This window comes from Phoenix dactylifera, chromosome 7 (assembly GCF_051530095.1).
Source record: "Phoenix dactylifera cultivar Ajwa chromosome 7, Ajwa_hap1_PhDact_Kaust_v1.1, whole genome shotgun sequence".
Lineage (NCBI taxonomy): Eukaryota > Viridiplantae > Streptophyta > Magnoliopsida > Arecales > Arecaceae > Phoenix > Phoenix dactylifera.
The window spans coordinates 15200698-15214228 of NC_143196.1; the positions used below are offsets into that span (position 1 = coordinate 15200698).

The following is a 13531-nucleotide window of genomic DNA, read 5'->3' on the forward strand; positions in this document are numbered from 1 at the left end:
AACGTATGATCCCGCGCATGCCACTTCCGCTGCATCTGAATTTTTTTAATTTTCTGTGGCATGGGCGGGTTCCCAACAGTGGTATCAGAGCTTAGGCTTCATAGATTAAGGTTAGAATTAATTATAAACAGACTTGATAGATCTGAAATTTAAAAGGATATGTATGTTGAAATTTTCTGCATGCAGAATTTTTCAGGGTTGCTGATTTTTGCATGCTGATTTTTATGTGATAAATTGATGATTCTAATTGCATTGTTAATGGGATTACAAAGTTTAGAATCATGATTAGCATGATCAGCAACCCATGTTATAAGATAATCAATTAGATTTCAGATCTGAAAATTATAATTGTTGCATGTGGTGATGATCATAGGATTCAAACTCTTTTGGTATCAAATGAAATGACCTGCGATGTGATCTGTAATGTAATGTAATTTTTCAGATGCTTGCATGCATCTTATTTGATGTTTTGAGAGGCCTGCGTGCCTACTAAAAGGAAATGTGATTTATTATTATTTTTATTTTATATCTGGTTGTATTTCTGTGTTGTGATATATGTCAACGATCAAGTCGAAGATAGTGCATGAGATGAACGGCGATCTGAGCGGTTGATGGCGATTGGATTAAGAGTTGGTCAAGGATCGAATTAAGGAGGCTTGAAACCAATTCAAGAGTTGAAGACCAGTTGATCGACTGACGTGCATGTGCTTGTAATATGACCTAATTAGAATACATGATCATCACCTATTTAAAGTTTAGCTTTAATTATTGCTACGATTATAACTGCCTGCGATGTATCGTTTGCATGTGATGCAAATGTGAGTGGGGTAGATAGGTTTACATGTGATGCAAACTAATAGACCAATTCAAATGAGACCTAAACTAAAACCTCCTCAATCAAGTCGAGAGTGAACCAACATGAGCGAGTCATATTAGATTAATAGATCTAATTGGTGGCTAGGAAAGCATGAAAGGTGGTTACTTAATTAGGACCTTACTCTCTGAGTAAGGGGAGCCTTCCACCTGCTTACCTGGCCAATTGTTCAATTACCTCTTATGAAGAGCTCAAGTTGCAAACACTAAGACCTGATTAACCGATATTAAGTCCATAGGTCTTCCACCGTAGTAGAGCTGCTAAGGTCTTTCTGATGTTGATTTGTCTCGGCTGGACACAGTGGGCAAGTTGCATCGGGGGACTGGACCTCTCTATAGACATGAGATGTTGTAGGATAAAGGTGGGATTGGGCACCAATAACTATTAGGTGAGGACCCAATGACGACTTTATTTCTACGGTTATACGGTGGGTCTGACTTAACTAAGGAATGGGACCAATAACTGTTAGGTGAGGTCTTCATGACTTAGAGACCAAGTAGCACTGCAATATGCTTGAGAAGCATTGTACAAGAGTTGTACACTCATCTATTTATGTGTCACCAATAACTGTTAGGTGAGGTGGCATGTAAATCGGTGGGACCGCAGTACCCACTAGAAACCCTAGTCGTGTAGGATTTCCGTTTTCCTACCAGGAGAGTGTGAGGAATTCGAGAAAATAGTGGGAGGCACATTTGTTCTAAAAAGACCCTAGAATAAATTAAGATCAAGTACAAAATTCTAACTAGAATCTTTACTCTCTGAGGATTATAATGTCAGCTTCTAGACTTTTAACTCATATCCTATAGAACAACCGTTTGACCAAACCCAATTATAAAGACTGGTTCAGCAAATTTCAAAAATAGTTTTGAATTGTGAGAAATTAGGGTATGTGCTAGACCATGGAATTTCCGTATTACCAATCTGTCCGATCACTGATCAGCGTGAAACGTATGCTAAGTGGACGAACGATGACAATAAAGTTAGGTGCTACATAATGGCATCCATGTCCAATAAATTATAATGCCAGCATGAGAACATGAAGATTGCCAAGGACACATTAAATCACCTGCAAGAGTTGTATGGTGATCAGAGTCACGTAGCTTGGTTTGAAGTGTCCAAGAGGCTCTCAAGGCCAAGATGCGCGATGGGCAGTCTGTCCATGATCATGGTTTGACCATGATAAAGGACTTAGAGAAGCTTGAGAAGCTCGGCATGACCATGCACAAGAAATTGCAAACGGATTTGATCCCACAATTTCTTCTAGCTTCATATGAACAGTTTATAGTAAATTACCATATGAACAAGATTGTATACACCAAAACAAAATTGTTAAAATTGGTAACTACCTTAGGGACCTTGAAGAGTTCAAGGGACATCGTTCTCGCTATCGAGTTGGTTTCTACTTCCAAGAGAGAGTCTATTTGGAAGAAGAAGAAGCCTGCGAAGAAGCAGAAGACTGAGAAAACGCCAAGTAAGGAAGTTCCAAGAAAAAAAGCCAATTGCAAGGAAAAGTGTTTCCATTGCATCATGGACGGCCATTGGAAAAGGAACTTTCCTACATACATGGGAAGCATAAAAAACATGAAGGGTGACAGACCTTCAGAAGGTATGTTAGATATGCTCAGGATACTTAGGTATTGTTACCTGTTGCTAGCAGAAATTTGATTTCTATATCTTGTTTAGCACAGAAAGATTTTTATAAGACTACTGTTCCATTTATTTGAGAAATAAATTGGTTCAACGTGGTTTTATGATTGACAGTCTCTATCACATACATATGGATGTATCTGAGCAAACAATAAATCTAGTAGGATCTAATAGATCCAGAAATGAGATAAATCTAAAGTATTTGTGGCATCTCAGGCTTGGCCATATAGGAGAAGACAGAATAAACAAATTGGAGAAACATGAGCTTTTTGGCTCATTGACTTTCGAGTCATATTCGATTTGTAAATTCTGCCTTCAAGGAAAGATGGCCAAATTATCCTTTGTAGGACACAGGGAGGTCCACTGAAATACTTACCCTAGTACACACTGATGTTTGTGGCCCATTCGATGTGCAGGCTAAGGGTTGTAATTTTTTACTTTATTTACTGATGATTACTCTCGGTATGGATATGTGTATGATACACAAATCTAAAATTTTTGAAAGGTTCAAAGAGTTGACAGAAAAACTCATTAAGGTTCTTCGATCAGATCGAGGAAGTGAATACCTTAATGGAGAGTTCCGTGATTATCTCAAAGAGAATGGTATAGTTTCATAATGGACTCCTTCTGGTACACCTCAGCTCAACGGAGTGTCAGAGAGGAGGATCGGACTCTATTGGATATGGTCCAGTCCATGATGAGCTTCACTGATTTACCCTTGTTTCTTTAGATAGATGCTCTATTTTCAGCTATTTACATATTGAATAGTGTTTCCTCTAAGTCTGTTCCTACCACACCGTATGAGATATGGTATGGTAAGAAGCCGAGTCTTGGTCATCTCAAGATTTGGGGATATTCAGCCCACGTCAAGCGACAACAGACGGACAAGTTAGAGGATAGGATAATTAATGCTCGTTTTATAGGATATCCTAAAAAGTCATTAGGATACGACTTTTCATCTCAAAGGATCACAAAGTATTTGTGAGCCTAGAAGCTATCTTCATGGAAATAGTTTATCCTTGACAGAGACAGTGGGAGGAAAATTGAGCTTGAAGAGAAAGTCTCTAAAGAGCAACGAGCCATTGTGCTTATAGAACCTATTAAGCCAGTACACGTAGTACCTCCTCTACCTCGTAAATCTAGTAAGATCTTTCGTCTGCCTGAAAGGTACTTAGGTATGCTTACAGAGAATGTAGAGAAAGTGTTCCTCATGGAAGATGGGGATCAAGGTAAGGATCCCAATACCTACAACGAGGCGATGTTAGACATCGATTTCGAGAGATGGCTGGAAGCAATGAAGTCAGAGTTGGACTCCATGCATTCCAACCAAGTCTGAACCTTAGTAGATTCACCAGAAGGTATAGTACCTATTGGGTGTAAATGGATCTATAAGAAAAAATTAAGTTTGGATGGCTAGGTAGAGACCTATAAGGCAAGGCTAATGGCGAAAGGTTAGAGTCAGTGCGAAGGCACTGATTATCAGGATTCTTTTTCACCTATAGCCATGCTGAAGTCCATTTGAATATTGTTTGCTATTGCAGCATAATATGATTATGAGATATTATGATCACAAGGTCTGCAAACTGCAAAGTTCTATGGACTAAAGCAAGCATCTCGGAGTTGGAATACTCGTTTCAACGATGTAATCAAATCGTTTGATTTCATCAAGAACGAAGAGGAACCATGTGTTTATAAGAAGGGTTAGTGGGAGGGCTATTGTATTCCTCGTATTGTACATGGATGATATTCTTCCAATTGAAAATGGTGTTCCCATGCTAACTTAGGTCAAGGTATGGTTGTCTAAAGATTTCTCCATAAAAGACTTTGGAAAAGCATTCTATATTTTGGAAATTAAGGTCTATAGAGATAAATCTAAAGGGATGCTTGTCCTGTCACAGAATATTACATAGAGGGAGTGTTGAAGAGGTTCGACATGAAAATCTCTAAAAGGGGATTATTACCCCTTAGGCATGGGATAAATGTCTCCGAGAAGATGTGCCCCAACACATCTGAAGAGTTTCAACGGATGAGCAAGATCCCTTATGCTTCGGCTATAGGGAGCCTCATGTATACCATGTTATGTACATGATATAATATAGTATATGCTGTGAGTGTCACGAGCATATATCAGTCAAATCCAGGCAAGAAGCACTGGATAGCTATGAAAAACAGTCTTAAGTACTTGAGAAGAACTAAGGACATGTTCTTGGTCTTTGGAAGAATATCAGAGTTGAAGGTAGAAGGATGCACACATATTAATGATAGAAAGTCTACATCAGAATATGTGCAATGATGGTTCAGTAAATTGGAAGAGTTCCAAACAACCGATCATTGTAGATTCTACCTTAGAAGCTGAATGTTAAGCCGTATCTAAAGGTGCAGTGGAAACCTTCTGGTTTAAGAAGTTCATTGCTGAGTTAGGTGTAATGTCATCAGATGCCATAACACTCAACTGCGATAACAAAGGCACCATAGCACTAGCTAAAGAGTCAAGGTCCCACCAGAAGTCGAAGCACATAGAGCGGCAGTTTAACCTAATAAGCGACTACCTCGAAAAGAAATAAGTAGAGGATCAGAGAGTAGACTCCACAGAAAATGTGGTGGACCCATTGACTAAGCAGCTAAGTCGGCAGAAAACTGAAGCGCATCTTGAGAAGATGGGGCTTTAGGTTTATGGCTGATTGGCTTTAGTGCAAGTGGGAGATTGTTAGAAGTATGCCCTAGAAGGCAATCTGGCTGACACATTGTTAATTCTAGGACATAATTTTGTACTTGACTATTTATTATTGAATAAATAAAAGGCATCTTTTTCATTCATATTGTTTGTGTCTATGAATCGTCCAAGAATTAATAAGATGATGATGCATATTCTTAAGAGTTAAGAATTTGAGCCATGCATCATTGGTGATTAATTTCTGAATGCTCCTGATCAATGGATCATCACGAGAACGGTGATCGATCCGATGAGATCAGTACACACATTACTTTTCTTGTGGATGGACGAGACTCGAGTCCACGGTATGGCGACACTGAAGTAATAGTGCAGGTGCTTGTTAAGAACAAGGGTACTGAGTGTGACCAAGACAAGAAGTCACTTGGATGTCTATCCACTCGTCAGTGACTTGCTTGATGTTGCAGTAGTGTGACTGGTCCTTTGACCTGTGGTGCTTCGGCTACTCACAGTGAGGTTATTATAGTTTGACTGCACGTATACATGGTCTCTAGACATACGGGTCCATGCAGTGTTGATTGGCTGCAATAGGTTCACTGTAGGAGTAGGGTATGCACCTATATGGAATCTATCGACTTTGGTAGATAAGGAGAGATCCTATGTGATTTATAAGACTGAGTTCGTAAGACCTCGGCCGAGGCAGTATGCACAGTGGAGAAAGAGTTTTCCACTCTCGAACTTAAGTCGAATAAATCTTGACATATGACAGACGATGGGGTTTGACGAGTTGTCCATGACCTCCGTCCTGTAGGGATCCACGATAGTAGGACTGTATCATACAATAATTGCACCTAGAGGTTCATCATTCCATTCTGCTGGGTAGCCACTATATGCTGCTAGGTGTCACTGGTGGATAGTGAGACTCGCAGGAAATATCTTGATGATCGATAAACCCTGATGAGTTGAGTTGGAACTGTTCCAACCCATTGAAAAGAGTTTTCAATGATATTGTGATAGAGATTACAATATATCTCACTACCAGTCAGAATAGAACCTATGGGGTCACACACACTAGAAGTATTGACCGATCCGATGGTTGAAACGTGATTATGAATCACAAGTAATCAATTCGATTGATAATAAATTGAAGAAGGAACCATGGAAATTAATTGGACTTAAACACAAATCCTACTTGGAGTAGGATTCCTAAAGTCCTAATTGGATTAGGATTGGAAGTCCTACTTGGAGTAGGATTCTACTTAGAATATGGATTAGGATTTCTACTTAGAATAGGATTCCTAGAAGTCCTAATTAGATTAGGACTTCGGATTCAAAGACAAGTCCTAATTGGATTAGGACTAAAATTGAATAAGTCCTAATTGGATTAGGGTTGCTAAAGTCTTAATTAATTATTAATCTAATGAATTAAGATGACTTCTAATTGGGTTAGGATTGAAGAGTTCAATTGAGTCATGGTTCATTCAAGTTCTAATTGGATTAGGACTTGCATAGATTAAACCCGAAATTGGTTCACGCGTGGACTAAGCCTAATTAAATTAGGACTAAGCTAATAGAAGGCCTCCTAATCCTCCTTAGAGGAGGACTAGGGCAACATAAGAGGGAGGGGCGCACGCCCCTCCTCTTTTTTCTCTCTTGGTGCGGCAACACAAGAGGGGCCGACGCCCCTCTTGGAAAAAGGTCAAGGGCTCCTAATTTGTAGGAGCCCTACATACCTTTAAAAGGAGATATTATGGGCGGCACCTAGGGCATGTGAAATCCCCTTCTTCCAGCCGTGGCCTCCTCCTTCTTCTCCTTGGTTTTCAGCCGCAAGCAAAGGAAGAAAAAGAAAGGCTTTGGCGGCCCTCCTTTCCTCCCTATCTTGAGTTCCAACGCAAGCAAGGGAAAAGGCTGCAAGCAGGCTTTGGTTCTTCATCCAGATTCCTCCTTCTTCTTCCTCCTCCCAAGCATAATCAAGAGTTGATTCAAAGGGAGGAAATCAGCCATCCAAAGTTGTCTCTGCAAGGGAGCTAGCACCCCGGGGAGACAAGGAAGCTTTAATCGGATCTCTACTTCGTGTGGATACCCGTAGAGGCCGGACGCATGAACGGCTTCAAGCGAACCATCATCCTAAACCACGAACTTTAGTTTGCGGTATCATCTACCCACACAAGGTAAAGATGTAATTTCTAATGGTTTAAAAAGTTTTTAATTCTAACCTATCTACGAACGGTTTTTGAACAACATTCATGCGATGAACGTATGATCCCGCGCATGCCACTTCCGCTGCATCTGAATTTTTTTAATTTTCTGTGGCATGGGCAGGTTCCCAACAAATATAATATTAAAAAAAAAATATTGAGGACAATGTCTATCTAGGTTGGGGGGTATAGGAGTCAAATTTTTGAAAACATTTTTTCGAATTTTTGATTTGTGAATAAGTTTTTCGAATTTTTGATTAAAAAAAACTAATTTCTATGCATTAGTGCTGAAATGATAATTGCACAAAGTATATAAAATCTAACAAGCCCAATGATTAGTTAGAAGTAAGATAATTTGAGTTATTTTCATTAAAAGTTCTTTTAGTGAGTTGTAAGATAATTTTTACTTTGGAATTTCACAACACACATGGCCTGCACTTCTAAAGGTTAGGTTCAACATTATGTTGTTAAGTCTGGTAGCAACCTTGAGTCCTGATGAATCATACCTATCTAATTTACTATGATCTCATATTTATTTAAAAAAAGAAAAAAAAAAGAAAAAAAGAAAAAAAGAGAGAGAGTGAATTTAGTCAGGTACATTGAAAAAGGCTACCTATCGTCAAAGGTCAGCGAGCTTGTGATGATGAACCCGAGCATAGGTCCGTAGGGGAGTGTTGATGCCCAACACCTTATGCCATCTGGTGTGGGAGTTGTTGACTGAATGCTCGCTACACGAAGGAATCATTACAAGAGTAAAATTTTATAATTTATTTATAAAAAAAAAATAAATAAGAAAAAAAAGAGAAAATAATATTGATCTTGAAAAAGATGATAGTGTAAAAGCCATCGTTGTAAAAATTCGAGTAAACTGGAATATTACAGATAAAGCCCTTGAGGTATTAAAGTAAACATCCACAACTCTCAAACCCCTGTAAGATAGGATGATTTTGAATCAGTGACTAGGTCTTATCTGACCAATTCTTGGAAACTGATGAGAGTACAAAAGTAAAATTTTCATATTATCTTAATTAGTATTATAGCTAATCTTTATTGATAAAATTAATTAATTAATGTTTTATTTGTGTTTGAGTGCAAGTAATTCAAAAGACCCAATAACGCTGGATTTGAGCTCAATGCCTGGCGTTCCGAGCTCAACAAATCCTTAGCATCTCATCTGAGTCTCATGCCGTCCGTCATCCGCATGCAATCCATATCACTGTATCCAGATGTTTCAGCTAGCACAAGTGCCTGCGTCGTGGAGTTTTCCAGCATCTTTAAAACCGTTCGTGTGGCTCTCCAAGCATCATGGCATCTCATCCAAGGGACCTAGTCAAACCCAAGGAACCTAAGCCACACCGGCTCTTCAATTCAAGCCACATCTCATCCATAGTGTCCGTCTCCCCTGTTTCAAGAATATTCAAGCCGTATTCAACATCCGATTGTTTCATCTTCAAATTCCCTTCCCACAATTCCAAACCTCCATGCATTTCAGCCGCATTCCATTCTTCCCATCATTCATCTGAGGAGTCTTCTCAACTTCCCAACATCAATGTCTTCCGAAGTTCCCTAGTCCTTCTTCTCCAATGGTTTCGTCTGTGTTTCAAAATTCTCAACGGCAGCGAGGGAACTCCAAAGCCAATCCATCCGTTCGCATCCCTGCAGCCGAAGAGTTCCAAGCAATTCATGGCATCCAGATTTCATTCATCCCGTATCTCAAGCAACCGCGGATCATCTCCAAGCTACGAAGTCTTGCATTCAAATCTAACATCAATGTCTACAGTTGCTCAAAATTCTGCAACGTTCCCAGCCGAGGAGTCCCAAGCCATGTCTCATCCGCTCCCAGTTCCTAAGCGTCCGCAACGCATCCTTCGGTCTTCCCAGCCATACTGCTGAAGGTGTCTATAAAAGGAACCCAAGAGAGAGGAGCAAGGGATCATCCGGTGGAGGTAGAACCAGCCGACGGGAGGCGAGAGGGGAGCATCTCCTCTTCCAATCTTTCCAGCCGGACGAAAGGAGGGAAATCAGCCGACGAGGAAGGAGAGAACCACACGGTGGAGGAAAAGGAGGAAGCGAGGGGAAGCCACGGAACCAGGGAAGCCAACATCCATTTCTTTCCCAGCCGAGCGAGAGAGGAGAAGAGGCCACGGAAGGGAGGAAGCAACCGGGAGAAGAAAACAGAGCATCCTGTTTTCTGAACCAAAGAAAAAAAAAAAGGAAAAAGGGATTTATGTTTATTTTAAGTTATTCTTTACAATTCCTTTTTATAAAAATGTTTCCATTTCATATGAGTAGCTAAATCTTCTCTAGCTAAGGCTAGGAAAAAGCCTAGCAATTTCTTCATATATTTCATTTAATCATCAATGGGATTTTAATGTTTTTCTTTTTGATTTATGGTGCAGTAAATTTATAGAAATTATTTCAAACTTATATATATTTTTTGATTTGTTATTTCTCCCGGGTATAACAGATGCTTAGAAATCCCTGTAGTTTAAAATAGAATTACTGTAATGCTTTCCATAAAACTAAATCTATTTAACTGAGATAATAAATGATTTTAAGAAAACCATGATGAAGTGCTAGGCTGAATCCTGATGCCTTAGTTATATTTTGTCAATTCGAATATTATTTAGCCTTTAGTTTTTGTTCACTGTCAAATCCCTGTGGATTCGATCTCGGTCTCACCGAGAATATTACTTTGCTACACCCTATACTTGGGGTATCCTACGTTTAATTTTTTTTTTTTAAAAGAGCAAGATTAAAATCGTATTAAGTTTTTGGCGCTGTTGCCGGGGATTTGCAACGTGCGAACGAGAACAAGGCTGCAAATTTCAATTTTTAATTTCTAGTTCTTCAATTTTTCTTTATTTTTAACACGGCTGAAATTTCAAATCTTTACAGATTCAAGGACGGCAAAAAAGCGGGACCAGTAACGAAGAAGATCAAGATCAAATTTTTGGATTTCCGGAGTGAACGAACTCCGGCCGTGAGTATTTAAATTAATTTTTCTATTTTGTTCATACTAGTCCTATTTTTCCTACATTAGAATTTTACTCTTGTTTAAAAAAAATTATTAAAAAAATATTAATTAAAATAATAAAATAATAAATAAATAAGAAGAAAAAAAATTTTAGCTAGTTTGCTTGATCAACTATTCAAATGCAATTTAATGTCATGACATAAAATGTTAAAAATCTTCTTGATTGTTGCATATAGTATAAAGCATTTGCATAAAATAATCTAAGGGTTGAACCCATTAAAAAGATAAGGTCGGGATTTCATCACTCGTCCTTAGCCCAAAAATCATCCCAGTGCATAAATATCCTAAGCCTAATTAAAATCAACTAGACGTTGGCCCCTAAGGATATTCGAGCTCAATAGGACGAAGACCACTGAAAGTTGCACCAATTTCGCTCTATGACCCCGGTCGATGTCTAGGCAAGCTTTGTCCCTCTAAGTGATTGAAGGGAGACAGTTTCTGTTCGAGGAAAGTGGGTTTTAAGTGGGACCTTTGCTATACGCATCGTGACCCCTCCACTTACCTGGGAGCTTACCTGGTCGACTAGGTTATTAGACCGGATTGGAGGCTTAAGTGTACTCTTCAAACCAGTTAGGAGCTGTCTAAAAATTTTTAGGAAAACATTAGAAATAAGGGTGCTATGCTTTGATACTATTTGATTGTGAATAATTTTAGTAGCAGGGTGTCAATATTCATAGCTTTAGGTAATATTCATACTCATCCAAAACTCTAAAAAAATATATATATACAAAATAAATAAATAAATAAATAATAATAATAATAATTTAAAAAAAAATCGACTGGTTAATTGGTCAGTATATGCTGTGGCAAAGGGATAAAACGAAAAGATTATTCCGAGTTGAATCTAGGGAAAAAAGTTCAAATAATCAAATGGAAGATAATGGTAGTAATCAGGGAGATAATGAATTTCAAGATGATTTACCTATTAGAACGCTTCGTGATTATCTACAACCCACTAGGACCAGTACCCCATCTTGTATGGTTATTCCTACTGCTGCGGGAGCTTTTGACATGAAACCAGGAATAATCCAATTACTTCCAAAGTTTCACGGACTTGATTCTGAAAGTCCCTATTTGCACCTAAAAGAATTTGATGAAGTGTGTTCAACACTTCATTTCAATGATGTCACTGAAGAAGTAGTTAAGCTTAAGTTATTTCCTTTTTCTTTAAAGGAGAAAGCTAAGTCATGGTTACACTCCTTAAGGCCTAGGACCATAGCTACCTGGCAAGAAATGACAAGAGAATTTTTAAAGAAATTCTTCCCAACACATAAAACAAACACACTTAGAAGAAATATCATGAACTTTGCACAAAAAGATGGGGAAACATTTTTTCAGTGTTGGGAAAGATTTAAGGACCTTCTTCTTACTTGCCCACATCATGGATATGAAATTTGGAGGGTCATTAGTTTCTTTTATGATGGTTTGTCCTCCAATATGAGACAATTTGTAGAAATGATGTGTAATGGTGAATTCATGAGTAAGGAACCAAATGAAGCCTGGGATTATTTTGATCTTTTAGGAGAAAATGCACAAGCTTGGGATACAACAGATAAAAATGAAAAATCTAAAATAGCACCTAATGCAAAAGGAGGAATATATCTTATTAAAGATGATAATGATGTCAATGTAAAAATTGCTAATCTGACTAGGAAGGTTGAAGCCATGGAATTAAGCAAAGCCAATATAGGAAAAGCACAAACTATTGTTGAAAGTATATGTGGAATTTGCGAGAGTAATGCACATGTGACCAAGGATTGTCCTACAATCCCTGCTTGTTGCCCAGTAGATACAACCCAAGAGGGGGGGTGAATTGGGTCTTTTAAAACTTTTATGCTACTTCTAAAACTTTATGATTAACTATGCTAAGTTGTATAGATGCACAGTGAAAGTTAAACTTAGCAAGGGTTTGATGTATAGACTTCGACTTGATTAAATATGCTTGCAACTAAAGGATGTGCGGATAAGAATTAAGCAAGCAATTTATCTAAGTAAGTAAGTGTGTTAGTTAGACAATAACTAGAGGCATTACAAACACAAAGGACATATAGTGGTTCGGTGCACCCCAGCACCTACATCCACTCCCCAAGACCTCTTGGGAATTTCACTATAATCCTACCGATTACAGCCGGTTGTTTTACAAGCTTACAACCCAACTTGTTGTTTTACGAGCGCACAACGAACTCGGTCGGTTTTTCCAGGCTCACCGACTAGAACCAACCCCGATTGTTTTTCCGGGCTCACAATCAAACCCTTACACGTTGGTTTTACCCTCGGCTCACCAACAAACCTAAACCCCGTTGGTTTTCCCTTTGGCTCACCAACAAACCTTAATCCCGTTGGTTTTCCCTTTGGCTCACCAACAAACCTTACACTGTTGGTTTTCCCTTTGGCTCACCAACAAACCTTACACCGTTGGTTTTCCTTTTGGCTCACCAACAAACCTTTAACCCCTTGATTCAATCCCTTGATTAAATCAAGTTACAAGATATTAAAACAAAGAATAAAAACAAATCAAAGCTTCTTAAACAAGCAGATATGACAATATAAACAAATAGAGTAAAGAGAAGCCCTCAAACGAGTTTTGAAGATGGAGGAGCTCGGCTTCTTCTTTACTTGATCCTCCTCTGATTTGGCATGAAGTAGAGGATCCCCGAGGCAGCACACGGATGGAGAGGAAGCTTTCGAATTCACTTGGATGCTCTTCTTCTCTCTATTTCGTTTTGGATGGCCCTTTTGTGCTTATGGGAGATTTCCTTTGTAATCTCTTTGAGATCTCTTTCCTAGATGATCTCTCCCACTTCCATAAGTTCTCTCCTAGCTCTCTTCTTATTTTTATAGCTTTAGATGGCGTGGAAACAAGAATATAGCCGTTAGAGACAAAAATAGAGCCGTTGGACACAGTCTGCACTTTCTGACAATATTACCCTTGGGATTGGAGTCGACTCGCGCGATCAGGAGTCGACTCGCCTGTTGCAGGAGTCGGCTCGTGCTTTACTGGAGACGACTCGGCCACTGTTCCAAATTTGAATTAAAGTGCATGCCTTGACTGGGAGTCGACTCGTCTTAACCTGGAGTCGACTCGCCAACTTCTGGAGCTGACT

At 38.9% G+C, this 13531-nt stretch overlaps 1 non-coding gene across 1 annotated transcript; it reads right to left on the reverse strand.

The window, feature by feature from the left end:
* Positions 1 to 11708: 11708 nt before the first annotated feature.
* Positions 11709 to 11815, reverse strand: LOC120105481 (small nucleolar RNA R71). Its single transcript, XR_005507887.2, has one exon. It is a non-coding gene; the product is annotated as a small nucleolar RNA R71 (small nucleolar RNA).
* Positions 11816 to 13531: the final 1716 nt, after the last annotated feature.